Raw genomic sequence first — 17,142 nt, 5'->3', positions numbered from 1 at the left:
GGACATTCCACCAATGCTAATATGCATGTTAACAGCGCTTAAAAACACATTTTAGTCCAAGGCTGATGCTAGCTTGTTTAGAGCCAGAGGTCAGCTTTCCAAAATTGGGAAGCATTGTTTGTATAGGCCTGATATCCTGCCATGGAAGGTCAGCACATCCCCAGTGAAGAATTCTGAAAATGTACGCTCTCACAGCCTTGAATTTGAGAGCGAATCTTCAAACACAAATTGAGAGGAGATAAGGAGCAAAAAAACCCGACTAATGCTCAAACAGCTCTCATTTATTATTCATTACATAATGAAAACATGTTCATTAAGCCACCCAATTACAGGAAAAACTAAGCACTGATTGCATGATGTCACAGCCATGAAGTCATAGGTATGGGAGCTCCCTATCTGAAGGCAGATGAACGCCTTGGAGAGCTGTGTAAGGCTCAGGGAGGTTAAAGCTTTTGGTCATGATCATACTCTTCCTGACTCCAAACTGGGCTCTTGCTAAGCTGTGCCATGATTTCTCTCTCACTCAGATCGTTCCCTAAATGCAGTTTCCCTTTAGAAACCCGGGGCACAGGACTGTCCTTTAGTAGCAGCCCTATCTCAACCCTTGTGAATGGAGGAAGCTCCAGCTTCCTTCAAGTTGCAGCTAAAATCCTACCTTCTGCAGGGAGCCTTTCCCATCTCTCTGAATTCTAGTGCCTTCCCCTTGTTGATTATCCTTATTGATTTATCCTGTACGTTGTTTGTACCTAAGCTTCTGAGTGTTGTCTCCCTCAGTAGACTGTGAAATCTTTTAGGGAAAGGATTGAATTTGCCTTTCTTTCTATCCCCAGGGCTTAGCACAGGGCTTGTCATACAGTAAGTATTTCATAAATGTTGACTGACTGACCGTTGAAGGTCTAAATAGCAATACCTGGCATTTATTAATTTTTTACCACTTACAAAGCAGTCATATCCATTACCACATCTGATCCTCACAAGACAGGCAGGAATAGTTTTGAGAGGAAGGAGAAAGGAGGAAGGCTGGATCTGTGATTTCATTGGTATAGACAACCCCCTTCAAGGAATCTTCTGTTACCAGGACTTCTATAACTTACTGTCTTAGTGAGTTGTCTTGAACACTGAAAGACTGAGAGATTTATCCAAGATCACACAGTTAGTATGCGTCAGAGACAGGCCCTAAACCGTGGCAGTGCTGGAGTTAGCTTAAACCAGTTCCCAAGAGCCAATTGTGAAATTTTCATTATGAGCATTTAAATTTCTAAAATTGGCAATCACCATAAATCAGGGCGTGACTTATGGTTTTGTTGATTTCCTAGGTTTAAGAAAGTGATGGATAAATTGTTAATAAAAGAGATCAAACCCAAAAGTGTGTCATATATGTTTATGTATATATTATATGTGTTATATGTATATATACATATGTTTATACATTTTGTTCTGGAGAGGTAGTTGTTAAATATTTACCAGTATAACTTGAACCCAGGTCTTCCTGATCCTGAGGCTCTATCCATTCTACCAAGCTGCCTCTCAGGGTAGACATTATCCTCCCTAACTTAGAGATACAAATAGTGAGGCCTGGAGAAGGTGAGGGGCTTAACTAAGTTGGACTAACACAAAAATACAGCTTGGAGGGAAATTTAAGTTCAATATCTGGAAGAACTTCCTAACAATTATTGTTGTTCAATAATTCACTCCTTTCCCATTCTTCATGACCCTGTGGACCATAGCACACTAATTCTGTCCATGGGGGTTTTTTTTGGCAAAGATATTACCGTGTTCAAAAGTACAAGTCATTCTCCAGTTGATAAATGGTCTAAGGATATGAACAGGGAGTTTTCAGAGGAAGAAATTAAAGCTATCTATAATCATATGGAAAAATGCTCTAAATCACTATTGATTAGAAAGATACAAATCAAAACAAGTCTGAGGTACCACATCACACCAATCAGATTGGGTAACATGACAGAACACGAAGATGATAAATGTTGGAGATGTTGGAACACTAATTCATTGTTGGTGGAGATGTGAGCTGATCCAACCATTCTGGAGAGCAATTTGGAACTATGCCCAAAGGGTTACAAAAATGTGTACACCCTTTGAACCAACAATATATCTTCTGGGACTCTATCCCAAAGAGATAATAGAAATGGAAAAGGGTCCCACATGTACAAAAATATTTATAGCAGCTTTCTTTGTGATGGCCAAAAACTGGAAATCAAGAGGATGCCCATCAATTGGGGAATGGCTGAATAAGTTATGGTCTATGAATGTAATGGAATACTATTGTGCTGTAAGAAATGATGAACAGGAACAGAGAGGCCTGGAAAGACTTATATGAACTGATGTTGAGTGAAAGGAGCAGAACCAGGAGAACTTTGTAGACAGCAACAACCACAGTGTGTGAGGAATTTTTCTAGTAGACTCAGTACTTCATTGCAATGAAAGGACTCAAAAAATTCCCAATAATCTCTTAAGGCAAAATGCCTTCCACATCCAGAGAAAGAACAATGGAATTCGATCACAGAATGAAGTAGATCATTTTTTTCTGTATTATGTTTTGGTTTGCTTTATGATTTCTCCCATTCATTTTAATTCTTCTATGCAACATAACTAAGGTGAAAATGCATTTAATAGGAATGTATGTGTAGAACCTATATAAAATTGCATGCCATCTCAGGGAGGGAGTGGGAAGGAAAGGGAGGAAGGGGAAAAAATCTAAGATATATGGAAGTGATTGTAGAACACTGAAAACAAATAAAAAATAAATTAAAAAAAAAGAAATGATGAAAAGGAAGACTTCAGAGAGGCCTGGAAAGACTTATATGAACTGATACTGAGTGAAAAGAGCAGAACCAGGAGAACTTTGTACACAGCAACAACCACAGAGTGCAAGGAATTTTTCTGGTAGACTTAGTACTTCATTGCAACGCAAGGACTTAAAAATTTCCAATGGACTCTTAAGGTAAAATGCCTTCCACATCCTGAGAAAGAACTATGGAATTGGATCACAAATAGAAACAGATCATTTTCTTTTGTATTATGTTTTCTTTGTTTTATGGTTTCTCCTATTCATTTTAATTCTTATTTGCAATGTGTGTTTAATAGGAATCTACGTGTAGAACCTATATAAGATAGTATGCTGTAAGGAGGGAGTACGGAGGGAGGGGGGCATGAGAGGGAGGGAAGGGGGAATGAGGGGGAAAGAGGGAAAAAAAATCTAAGATATATGGAAGTGATTGCCGAACACTGAAAACAAATAAAATAATTTAATTTTTAAAAAAAGATATTGCAGTGTTTTGCATTTCCTTCTCCAGTAGAATAAGGCAAACAAAGTTTAAGTGATTTTCCCAAGGTTACACAGCTAGTAAGTATCTGAAACAGAATCTGAACTCAGATCTTCCCAACTTCAGGCCCAACACTCTATCCAATGAGCCATCTACCTGCCCCTCCTAACAATTAGAATTGTCCAAAAGTTCTGGAGAATGGTGGAAAAATGCCTTCTGGTGATACTCAGAAGTCTGATGGCTTTTTAAATGATATATGGCCTTTTATATTTCTCTGATTGTTTTTACTTACATCGTTAATCAATCCTTGTGACAACCCTATGTATTAAATGTGATATTATTCCCTTTTTTAAGGATGAGAAAACTGAGGAACAAGGAAGTTAGGTGTGCACACACATTGTGTAAGTCACTCATGTGACTTGGGCTAAGTGGCAGAGCCTATCATCCTACCTGTTCTATGCAGATGAATTTCTCCCAAGTGTATCACATCACATTTTTCCATATTTACACTCATCTGCTACCCTTGGACCCTTCACAAAGTGACAAAGGTGCTCAGTGGCATGTGAGGACTGGCTTTTTTTCACTTTGTCCCATCAGCTTGACATTTCAAGACTGAGGAGATTTTAGCATCCTTTGCAAATGTAGAGGTTGCACGTTAACCTTCCTTGGCCAGATTGTTCATAAAATTTTAAATTAAGACTTTAAATTTAAATTAAGACAATGAGGAATGCCTATTGGTGAATCTTTCTTTGCCTTCATTAAGTGAGATCTCTTCTTTGCAGTGTTTACTACTTCAGATTATTTCAGCCTTTATGTTTTTATAGTAGGAAAGAGAAGTGTGAGTTGATTTTTCAAGGATCCCATCCTTCCCCCAGGCCCTCCTCCTGGCCTATATCCAAATTAGCCACTGATGTCACAGGAATATCATTTGAGGGATGTTAAGCTTATATAGAATTGGAGGGAGGCTGACAGTTGTCTTGAAGTCTTTAAAGAATCTCATGTTGAAGAGGGACTAGAATTGGTCTGAGAAAGTAGAGGGCAGCTAGGTAGTACCACAGTGCACAGAACTCCTGGCTTGTGTTCAGAAAGACTCATCTTCCTGAGTTCAAATCTGGCCTCAGACACTTACTAACTGTGTGACCCTGGGCAAGTCATTTAACTCTGCTCCCCTCAGCTTCCTCATCTATAAAATAATCTGGAGAAGGGAAATAGCAAACCACTCCAGTATCTTTGCCAAGAAAACTCCAAATGGGGTCATCAAGAGTCAGGCATGACTAAAAACAACTGAATAAAAAGACAGTAGAACTTTCTAAAAGAGGGGATGCTGGAGAAGATCATAATAATAGCTAACATTTATACTTACTATGGCTTAATATACGCCAAGCATCTTTGGATAATAACAACCCTGGGAGGTAGGTCCTGTTGTTATCCCCAGTTATAGTCTAACTTGAGGAAACTGAGGTAAACAGAGGTTGTGATTTGTCCAGGATCACACAATTAGAAAGTGTCTGAGGTCAGATTTAAACTCAAGTCTTCCTAACTTCAGGCCTATGATACATAGCTGCCCTTAGATAGGGGTGGATTCCAACTTGATGCAAGGGAGACAACCTGTAGCAAGTAGAGCTATCTATAAAGTAGAACGAACTGCATCATCACAGAAGGCCCTCAGTTGGAGACCAGACAACCACATGTCAGGAATGTTGTAAGAAGTGTTCCTATGTTTACATAGGACTAGGCACCTTCTAAGGGCCCATCTAACTCTGAGACTCTGTGATGCTAAAAGTGAAATGGGTTGCCTTGGGAAGTAGTGGCTTCCTCTTCATTGAAGGTCTTCAAGCAAGGGTTGGACAACCACTTGTTGAATCTATTATATTAGGGAATTCTTTTTTGGGTATGGGTAGAACTGAGTGGCCATTGAGGTCCCTTCCAACTCAGAGGTTCTGTGTTTCTGGCCTAACACACTGGATGTCAGGATGCAGAAAGTTAACAAGCTAGCAAATTGAGCTTCATCTAAGAAGATGAAACTTAGGCCTGGACTCTGGACCTGGGATTTCATTGTTAAAGAGAACCCTGCACAAGGAAACACCCTCAACCAATACATTCTATCTGCAATTTTTAGTCTTGGAGAGTTTCTCAGAGCTCTGAGTAGTTACTGGCTTTGACCCAAGACACAAAAACTGTCCTCCATGTCCCTACTTCTCTACTGCATTTAGCTTGTTTGTACACAGTTGTTTACATGTAGTCTCCCCTATTAGATGATGAGCTCCTCAAGAGCAAAGACTCTCTTTTGACTTAGTTCGTCTTCCCAGAACTTAGCATAGTGCCTGGCACATAATAGGCATTTAATAAATGCTTATTAACTGATTGGCTGATATCTAATAAATGGAAGTGGAAGGCTTTGAACCTAAGTTTGTTTGTTTCCAAGGCTATCTCTATATTCATCATGACTCTACTGAACTATAATGGGAACAAATGAAAGCATTACAGTTCGGTTAAAAAAAATCACTTCAAAAATATAAGACAAGGGAGGTGTTGTTGGACTGCAGTTTACGTAAAAAGATTATGGAGTTTTCTGAAATTCTGTGATTCTAACCTGGTCTTCTGACTTGGTACCCAGTGTTCTTTCTCCTATGGAATTACTGTCTCTGTGAGGTGGTGGTTAGTTCAGTGGGGAGAAGATACTTAGTTCTACCTCCTGGTTTTTGGAGAACTTCTAGAGTAGGGAAGGGGAGGCCTTGAGTCCACAGATTCCTCACCCTTGCTATAGATCAGCAGGATCCGAAGAGGCTTCCTCTAGTGAGAGGTTGAAGGCCTAGAGACTCCCTCCAGCTCTACATTTAGTTTCAAATTCCAGTGTTTCTGAAAGCATCAGGAAGAGTGAGACTTGCTGGATGAAAATGAAAGAATTGTGTGGGATGGCTCAGGTCCCTACATAAATCAATTACTCAGAGGCCTCTCAAAGTGATGACAGAAAAGTGATTTATTCGATTCTCGAGAAGCGGGGCCTACCTGTAGGAGTAGGAAAGCCGAAGACAAAGAACAGGACAGTGATTTATATAGACCCTAACGCAAGTCCCTCCTCCCCCCACTGACCATTATCCTCATTAGCTGAGAATATGGTCTTACATTCTAGACATGAAATCTAACCAATCCCTTTTGAAATGAAGACATCGAGGAATTATGTAAGTTTTGTCCAGTCATTGAGACCCTAATACACTACACAGTTTTATATCCTTATATGGAACTATTCTATTCTAAAAATATTGTAACCTTGAGCCTTTAGGCCTTACCTCACCCCTGGGAGAAAAATTACAATCTGAGGAGTCTTCACTAAGTCTATCCCACTCAGAATGGTCTAAGGAATTAGGTAACAAGAGCATTTCAGATGTCATGGTGCTTCGAAGTTTACAAAGGATTTTCTCTACAACGATCCCATAAGTTAGGCATTGAAAATATTATTATCCTTATTTTACAGGTAGAGAAATTGAAACTCAGAGATACTAAGTGATTTGCTCATGGCTATACAACTAGTAAGGGTGAAAGGTTGGATTTGGGCTTAGGTCTTGTTGTTTCCAAGCCCAAGGCTCTTAATCAGATCCATTTCCACCTTCCTGCCTCAGTTTCCCTAGATGTCCAAGGGAGAGGCTTGGGTTGCTACCATTAGCTCTTTAGGGCAAATGTTAGCTGTTTAGCTGGGCCTCTGCTAAACATGGTAGACTCTGCTAAACATGGTAAACTCTGCTACATGGTAGATTTGGGGGAAAAAAAAATCTCAGGGGAGGGGTGTGGGGGAGTAACTCCCAACCACTCAGGGCTCCTTGTAATAAGTAGATCTCTGAAAAAAGCTGATACAAAAAAGAGCCAGGGAACAAATGTGCCATTAGCGGCAGAGAGAAGAAAACACTGTCAAAGAAGCAGGAAGCAAGAGACGAGGGAGGGTGGGGAGGAAAGAGAAATATCACTGGGCAATCCCTGCCAACAAGCTTCCAAAAGGCCAGCAAAGATATGAAGGAGGGGGCTGAACTTTCAATTAAGAGACTCCGATTGAACCTTTTAATTAACAGATTAGAACACTGCTATTTTCTGAATCACTGACTGCTGATTCAGAGTGGGGAGAACCATCTAGGGGGTGGGGGGTGGAAGAAGCTTTGCTGCTGTCAGTTAATGAAATGCAGCCTCTCAGAAATGGAAAGGAGGCTCTGAGGGGACACTCCAGAATGGGGCAGGCGGGGACTTCTCAGGGGTGTCTCTGAGAGCCTGGAATCTAGGCAATCATTGGAACTCTAACCCCAGGGTGAGAGGTTGCGGCGAAAGGGAACAGAAGGGACTTTTTAGCAGCCTGTTTCATTGAAACAGTACCTGTTCAAAGGGAACTCTGACTGTTTGGGGTGATTTGGCAGAGGCTGGAGAAGGATGGATTGATTGGTCAGGAGTAATTAAAGAGGATAAGAGGGTTAAGAGGGTTTAAGAGAAATCTAGTAGGGCAGGGTTAGCCTGGGCAAAACTGTGAAGGAGGGAAACCTTAGGGGCTCCTCATTCCCTGTCCCCCACCTCCAGACTCTATTTTTATGCCCCATTTTCCCAGGAACTTTCTTTTATGTAGCTGCTAACACTGTTGGTGGTGCAGTGGATAGAATGCTGACCCTGGAGTCAGGAAGACTCATCTTCCTGAGTTCAAATCTGGCCTCAGACACTTAGTAGTAGGTGTGTGACTCTAGACAAGTCACTCAATCCTGCTTGCCTCAGTTTCCTCATCTGTAAAAATGAGCTGGAGAAGGAAATGGCAAACCATTCCAGTATCTTCACAAAAAAAAAAAAAAACCAAAACAACAAAAAAAAAAAAACCCCAAATAGCCTCAGAAAGAGTTAGACACAACTGAACAACCAAGGTTCAGATTGCCCTTAAAGAGAAAATACAGAAAAAGGAAAACATCTTTAAGGTTCACAAGAATGATTCTTTGATGGTAGAAGTTCAGGAATTTTCCTAGACCATCCCCAGATTTAAAGCTAGAAGAGTCCTTAAGGATCACCTAGTACTGAAGAGGCAGACATTCAGTCCACTGGTCACAAAATTCCAAAGAGCCAAATGTAATTGGGAAATATTTAACAAAATAAATAAAAATACAATAGAACATAGATAATGTTAATCTGTGGTTTTCTAAACCAATAGACAGCTCTCTGAGATCTTTACTTATCAATTACTTCTATTTGAGTTTGACACGGCTGATCTATTGTTGGTAGTTTCACTCTTCCCACTCTTCTTGACCCCATTTAGAGTTTTCTTAGTAAAGATAATGGAGGGGATTGCCATTTCCTTCTCCAGCTCATTTTATAGATGAGGAAACTGAGACAAATAGGGTTAAGCAACTTGCCCAGGGTCATACAGCTAGTAAATTTCTGAAGTCAGATTTGAACTGAGGAGCATGAGTCTTCCTAACTCCAAATCCGACACCCCCTAACTGCCCCCACTACTCTTTATTTTACAGATGAGGAGAATGATGCCCAGAGAGATAAAGTGATTGCCTAAGATTCCATAGGTAGTAAAAGGCAAAGCCAGGACTAGGTCCCATGTTCCCTGAATCTTTGCATGGCATTATGTTTCTGCACAGAGAAACCTGCCTGGAACTTCCACATCGTACCATGGAGACAACCAACTACTCTGCCCAGTTGTATTAACCAAGCTCACAAGGTTGAGTGTTCAATGTGAGTCGTTCCTTTTAATAAAGATAGCAGTAGCATTGAGAGGAAGAGGAAGACAAAGAAGAAAAAGAAAAGGAGAAGGAAAAAGAGGAAGAAGAGGAGGAATCGTACCCCAGTTTAGAGTTTGCCTTTAACCTCTTAAGATCTTCCTGTCCTTGGGTACCTAAAATTTGCTACAGACAGCCTCTTGACAGCACTGTTAAAGGCAGAATCCTGGACCAGAAGGATCATGACATTTGACCCTTTTGTGCTCATACTTGTTATCTGCCACATTTTGCTCTTGCAGTGCTGGACCCAGGTATCACACCATCTCCCAATTCTCTTTCTACATACAATCTGTATTAGCACATTCAATGAAAACCAGCCTAAGCCTCCGTGGTTCATTGTTTAGATTTCGATGGCTTGGGGCAGCTAGGTGGTGCAGTGGTCTAATCCAATGGTCTAAACTTTTTATTTTATAAAGAAAGAAGCTAAGGTAGAGAGAAGCATAGTGATTAACCCCTGGTTAGTGAGTAGTGGATAGAGCACCAGTACAGGAGTCAGGAGGACCTGAGTTCAAATCTCACCTCAGACACTTGACACTCACTAGCTGTGTGACCTTGGGCAAGTCACTTAACCCCAATTGCCTCATCCTGGGTCAGCTCCAGTCATCCTGATGAATATCTGGTCACTGGATTCAGATGGCTCAGGAGGAGAAGTGAGCCTGGTGACCTGCACAGCCCTCCCTTACTTAAAACAAAGTCAATTCCAAGTCTTTGTCATCATTTCTCTGATGGCATGGTCTTCTTCAGCAATGAAGAACGAACATACACACACACAGATTTCAATGGCTTAGACAGCCTGTAAATAGTAATTTTTTTGTTCTGGCCAGAAGTTCTGAGGGTTTTGCCCTCCCAGATTTATATTTATGTGATGGTAAAATTGGGCCATCTTTTGTCAAAATTGTTACCTCGCTCTTAGTTACTGAATGAGCACTTCCTTAAATAAAGTGAGACTTTAATCTAGAAAGTCCAAGGTCACCCACTGCCAGTCTTAACTTTTGTCTTACCACTGGACTTCAATGACCATAGGAGAAAATGAGGCTGATGACCTTGTACAGTTCTGCCTCACTTAAATCCAACTCACATGCAAGTCTCGATATTACCCTCTGATATCATTGGCCCTCTTCAGTAACAAAGAACCAATGACAAGCCCCAGCCTAAAGTGAGCTATTTACCAGTCCCCAAAGATGTCATTTGCACTCTGACTAGAGCTTCTGTTTACTTGCCCATCTATCTGGAATGCCCTCCCTGCTCCTTTCTGATTATCTGGATTCCAACGATCTTTTAAGGTCCAAGAAAAATCTTTCCAAGCTGGCCCTAGCATTCCAGCCCACTGGAATCTTGACCTCTTCTGAATTCCTAGGATGCTTAAGATCTGGGCCCTTCATTTTGCACTTGAATTGTCAGGGATCTTTGCAAAGTTGGTGCACGTCTCCTTGCATTTCATTATTTCCTCCACAGACATGACCCTAACTCTAACCCTAACCCTAAATGCCTCCGACTCTAACCCTAACCCTAAATGCCTCTGACTGCCTCTAATACTAACCCTAACCTGGCTCTGTGCTTTTTACAGAACAGTTCCTCAAAAAGCATGGATTGATGGGTTGATTAGCTAACTGACTGACTGATATTAGTAGGAGGTTATTTGTTGGGCAAGGTTATGAGAAGCAAATGAAAGAATGGGACAGAAGGTAGAGAGGGCTACTTCTTTTGTCTGTCAACTCCATAGCTATCTTGAGATGGAATCCTGGTGAAACTCCTGCTTCTTTCTGTCCTGAAACTTCCCCCAAAACAAATGGATGGGAAAAGAAAGGTGTTTAATGAAATAAAGGAAACACCTAAACAATTTTCCTGTTAACTTATTTCTGGTGGTGAGCAGATAGCTGTACTGTATGAGCAACAAATTCTAAAGACTAACCATAAATGGACAGTTCAGAGTTGTAACTGAGCAAGATACAGACAAATTAATCTAACATGTATCACATGATATTCAGGAACTCAGGCAGGGAAGTCAAGAAACTCATAGTTTTAATTCTGAGTCTCCCATTAACTCACTAACCAGGGGTTAATCACTATACTTCTCTCTACTTCAGCTTCTTTCTTGGTAAAATGAAAAGTTTAAACTATTAGCAGCATCATCATCATCATAGCTAACACTTATATGGCATTTACTTACTATGTGTCAGACACTGTTAAGTCCTTTATATTTCATGTGATCCTCACAACCACTGGGGAACAGGGGTGCTTTCATTAACCCCATTTTACAGATGAGGAAATTGAGGCAAACAAGGGTTAAGTGACTTGCCCAGGGTTACACAGCTAGGAAGTGTTGAAAGCTAGATTTGAACTCTTGACTCTAGGCCTAGCTCTTTATCCATTCCCCCATAGGCTGCCTAGAGATTAGATGATCTCTAACATATCTTTTGGTTCTATTGATATCTGTTCTGTTCTGAATCTCTAATTAGACCACGAGCTTCTTCAGGGCAGTGACCCTCATTTGTTTTTTCTTTCTCCCTGAGAACGACGACTACATGATTCACAAATATTTGTAAATTTATATCTCCTCAAACAAACTGAGATTTTATATTTTTTTCCTTTCTTAGTTTATTAGTTCCCCAGTTTCTATGACCAATGTCAAAATTGACATTTTCTTCTTATATCCTGCAGAGCTCGTTTCATTACTCTCTCTCTGTCTCTGTCTCTCTATCTCTCTTTCTTTTTCTCTCTCTCTCCCTCTCTCTGGATCTTAACTGTTGACATGATCTCTCTGTCTTCACTGCCACTGCAGTCTTTTCGTCATCCTTAGGATTGCTGAGTTTTCCCAGCTCTTCTAGGCTAGGTTTTGATTTTCAGAAAACCTTTTAATTCCTATAATTGAGCCACAGAAATCTTTTTTTCTTGTAATCGCACCTAATATAATCGCACACTCTTGGGGAAGTTTCCTTTCCTTCCTCTCTACCTATCCACCTCTCTACCCTTGACCTAGAGCAGTCACCTTTCAAACAGAGATTCACAGACTGTTAAAATTAAAAGAGACACTAGATATAATTTAGTCCATCATTTAAAGTTGAGGAAACTGGAGCCCAGGAAAGCACAGTGCTGTGATCATGGCCACACAACCATTGTCCATGCTTCCCTTTAAGGATATAATACGGCATCAATCAGCCTGGTAGAAATCCAAATAGCCTTCTTCTTCCCTTCCTTTGTGTAAGTCAAAGAAAAAGAAATACAAAGAAGGAAAGGAAAAGTCTTTTTTTTAATGAAGGATCCAATGTTAGAATAAGAATAGTTGGTCATGGAGGAAAGTTGGGGGGAGGTGCTTAGAGGAATCTAGCATATTAAAGAGTGGATCTTTGAAAGTGTTGACTACATGGTTTAGGGGGTAGGGAACCTGCAGCCTCCAGGCCACATGTGGCCTCTAGGTCCTCAAGTGTGGCCCTTTGGCTGAACCTCAAACAAATTTGTTCCGTGAAGTTTGCATTCAGTCAAAGGGCCGTACTTGAGGACCTAGAGGGCCACATGTGGCCTGGAGGTCACAGGTTCCCCACCCCTGTTCAAGGCTATTCAGAGAAGCAAATAAAGTTGGGCCAGAGAAGAAGGATTGGGAGAGAAGAGAGAAGAAACTGGAGAGCACTGGGGTGGGGGGTGGGGGGTGAGCAGTACTGCTAGGTGTGAAAGAGTGGGGGTGAAAGAAAAGAAGATTGTGGTCAAAGAAGGGGAACCTTTAAGTTTGAGATCTTGAAAGTGAAGCAGTTCCAGGTGACTCTAGTAGATGGCTAATAGAATAGCAGCCTAGATGTTGAGTTGTTGAGGAGAGTGGCAGGAAGAAGAAAACGATGTCCGATGATAAGATTCCTGCAATTTTTCAGACAGGCCCGCTCTGCATAATAGGGAAACTCACAGAACGTGATATCAAAGACACAGATGCATGTGGATCCAACTTTGTGACAGAATCGGCACTGCCCTGCTCTTTGAGCCTAAGATCTTTGGGCAGCTCACAGAAGGTCCAATGGCCAAGACGCTTCCTAGGGATGCAACAACATAAGGAAATATAAGGGCAAACACTAGAAGAAAACCACCCAAGTAACCAGACTCCCCAGAGCCACACTGCTCTGCTATGAGGTCTCAGTTAGCTCTCCTGCTCTTTTTCCTGTCAACAGACTCTGCTCTGAAGCAGTTCAAAGAGCATCAGACCACAGGCTTATGGGCAGATTCAAAGTGGGAGAGCTGTTGATGCTCTCATTCTCCTGATCTTAAAGTATCCTAGGATTTAAAGTTGGAGGTCCTCTAGCTCATTTCTTTTATTTTTACAGGGAAGGAAACTAAGTCCCAAAGAGGGAAAAGTAATGCAGTTGAAGTGGTGGGGCGAGATATGAACGAAGACCAAGTCAAGTCAGCAAGCATTTATTAAGTACTTACTGTTTCCCAGGCATTGGGAATACAACTATAAGCAAAATAAAAGGCAGTCCCTGCCCTCAAGGAGCTTACATTCTAGTTAAGGCTGAAGACACATAAAAAGGGGCTACTCATCTTTCCAATGGGAAGTGAGGGCCACGGGGGAAAAGGGATCTTCCAGGGTGAGAAGGGCTGAGACTTGGTGGCAAAGTGTGCCTCCAAAAAGCAGTGCTGCCTGCCCTGAATTAAGTTTCTTCCTCAGTTCCTATTTCTTTCTCCCTTCCCTGAATTCCTCTAGCACTTATAACCAATCCTTCATAACCTGGAGCTTGGCTATGTTCTGCTTTCTATTGCCCCACATTTTTGCCCTGTATGTATCTAATCTCCTGCTCCTCAGGCACAGGGCCTAGACCTTTTCTTTCTTTAGAACCCCCTTATCTAGTACTAAGCAGAGCATTGGCAGATGCTGATTGATTGACTCCTAATCCACCAGAATTTCCAATCTATCAGAAGCAGTGTGAATCTAGTTGACAGAGTGCTGGACTGAGAGTCAGGAAGACTAGGTAAAAAAAATATCCCCTTCTTGAACACTTACAATAAGTTATTTAACCTCTTTATGTCTCAGTTTCCTTATCTGTAAAATAGGAGTAATAATACCTGAAGTGCCTTCCCCATGGATGCAGTTATGAGGATTAAATGAGATGTCTGTAAGCACTTTGTAAACCTTAAAGTGCTTTGTAAATATTAGTTATTATTATTAACAAGCTTTCAATGACTGAATTGAACTAATGCTCCTCTCTTGTGCTCCCTCTCCAACTGGAGGCTGGTGCAGAGGGATGGGTATCACTGTATGTGACAGCATAGAAAGAGAACAAGAGTGGGGAAAGCTGAGCGAGTCCCTAGCACTTCCACTAACTTACTGGGTGACCTTCAATAAGTTATTGCACCTCTGTTTGGCCTCAGCTTCCTCATATAGAAAATGAAAAGAGCTCTGTGGTGAGCAGAATTCCTCGGCTTTCTAGGACAGTTCAAATTTCAAATACTTTGCACTGCTGTCCCCATTAACCACATAACCAAAAACAGCTTATGCTAGACCATTGGTCCTGAATGTTGGATTGGAAAATAAAATAATGACACCTAGCTCATCTCTGAAGTCCCTTCTGACTCTATCATGACAGCAGGATTGAACTGGAAGAGACTTTAGAGATGTTGCAGCCAGTTGCCTTGGCAGGAAAGTCCAGAGAAGTCAGGGTGCCAGGGATATAAGCCCTAGGAGAGGTTTAGACTTGGAACTGGTTCTGTGTGCTCCATAGGAATTGAGTTAAACTATGAACCTAATCCCCTTCCCCTCCCTGAGTATGAGGTGGTACATTAGGTTCATAGTTGGCTCAGTTCCTAAGGAGCACACAGTCTCAGTTCCAAGTACAAAGCCAGCCATGGGCTCAAGTCCCAGGCACTGTGGCTTCTCCAGGTATCCCTGCCAGGCTAACTGGCTATAACATCCCACCTGCAATCCTGGCTCCAAGGTCACCAAGGCTTGAGCCCCTGGTCTGGGGGGTGGCTCCTGAAACTCCTAAAGACAAACACTATAGGACAGAGACCCCAGGCCCAATTCTCAGAGCCATGGTAAAAATTTCCTTACATTGAGATTCTATTCAGCAAAGTAAATCATTCCCTGGTTTTAGTGGGTCTGCTAACTTATATTTCCTACTCCCTGATTCAGACAGCAATGAGCATAGGCACTGACAAAAGATATTCTCTCCATTATCCCCTTCCTCCAAAAATTTATTCCCTCATAATCTGGGCAAAGAGCTCTTTGTCCTACATAGCCACAGGCTACAAGAAATCTTACCAGCTGTGAATTGCATATTACATTAAAAAACAAAATACACCACCACTACCTCTCCTAATTCTGGACAGAATTTGTGTAAGGAAGGAAGCTACGAATATAGTGCAGTCCTGGCTGGTAAATTGCCCTGAACCTAGGGAGAGTTGCTGTGGGGGCAGCACAAAGGAAGGAGATACCCTGGCCCCTCTTAATGAACGCCTCCTAACTGTAGTCCTGTGGAGGGCCCTGCCCTACACTAGCTCCTGCCTCCTACAGATGGGCCGGGAGAGCTATGAGTAGGCAGGGCAATGCTTAAAGGCAACCACCTGCTCCCCAGCCGGTTTGGCAGGGCCAACCAGTTCTGTGTGTTAAGTACTTGAAAATTCTGGGCAACAGGGGCTGGTCCCCAAAGGGTTTTTTTTTTGTCCTGGGTATTTGACCACTTTGTTTCCCACTGCTTCCTTGGTGGAAGATGAATATTACTCCCAGTTAAGTACCTTTCACGGAAATGATTATATAGATTTGCACATAAGCTCTTACTTCCAATGACTGGGTGCCCCAAGCTGGTCTTTTCACCAAGCCTGTCTAATTCCAAACCATTTGTGCCAAGTACACCAAGAACACTTTGCCCTCTCTCTCCCCAAGAAGGTAGTACTTTGAGTTTTTTGTTTTGGTTTGGTTTGATTTTTGGTTCTTGTTTTATTATTTTTTCCTGTGAAAAGTAGAAAGATCTTTACAAATAGATGTGCATGATTTTGTAAGACAGAAAAACCAAACTCCTTTTTTCTAAAAATGCTCTGAATATTCCTTATCCCGAACCTCTACCCTACCCCTCCCAGCCAGGTACATTGCTGGGTAGTAAGAGAAAAATACTTAATGATACTGTATAAAAAACATTTACTGCTTTCTTGGGAGAGCTTTAAAAAAAGCATTAATAAAAGACTAGGGTAAGGAAAGGAACTGCAACTGGAACAGGAAATAAGAAAACAAGCCCACATAATTACAAGAGCGCTCGTTTTATTTTTTAAAAATGTTTTAGTTGTGTGTGTGGTTATATCACTGTCACTCCTAATAGCCATCTCTCCATACAAAACACTCTTGTATCAAAGAAAAACAGGTAAGCAAAATATCAGCCATATTTGATACTGTATCTAAACTTCTGTATCCATAGCACACCACTTCTCCTCTAAGGGGAGGGGAGAGGGAGTAGTTTTCATCATCAGCCCTTTGGAATCAAGATTGGCTGTTACATTAATTTGAAGTTTAATGCCTTTGAGTGCATTTTCCATTTCATCATTATGGTGACCGTATATCTTAGTCTTTTGGTTCTGCATTCTTCCCTCTGAATCTATTCATATGCTTTCCCAGACTTCTCTTAACTGCTCATTTTTTTTGTTTCTTAGGGTAAGCTAATATTCCAGATTCCACAGTGGATAAAAGTGCTAGACCTGGAACCAGGGATAATAGTGTTGAATTCAAAATTCAAAACCTAGCCTCAGATACCTGGTGACCCAGGGCAAGTCACTTCACCTCTCTCAGACTCAGTTTCCTCACGAGAGATAATGACGACCTTTACCTTACAGGATGGTCGTGAGGATGCCACGAGATAACCCATGCCGAGCGCTTTGCAACCTTAACGCATTCTATAAACAGAGAATGAAATAAATAAATGCAGGAATGGATGGATGAATAAACAAATAAGCAAACACCCCAACAGACGCTAGCTATGGCCATTTGGTCACTGAGTCCCTAATCAATAGGCATCTCCTTTGTTTCCAGTCTGGAGGTGCCCGCCTGGGCGTGGGTGCGTTTGACTGCTACAAACACTTCTGCTGGGGCTGCTTTGGCACACGCGGGACTCTGGCCGTAGCCCGGGCTGCCCCTGGCCCGGCTA

The sequence above is a fragment of the Notamacropus eugenii genome, chromosome 1 (genome assembly GCF_028372415.1).
Source record: "Notamacropus eugenii isolate mMacEug1 chromosome 1, mMacEug1.pri_v2, whole genome shotgun sequence".
Classification (NCBI taxonomy): Eukaryota; Metazoa; Chordata; class Mammalia; order Diprotodontia; family Macropodidae; genus Notamacropus; species Notamacropus eugenii.
The sequence above is the reverse complement of the archived record's forward strand: the minus strand, read 5'-3'. Positions refer to the sequence as shown.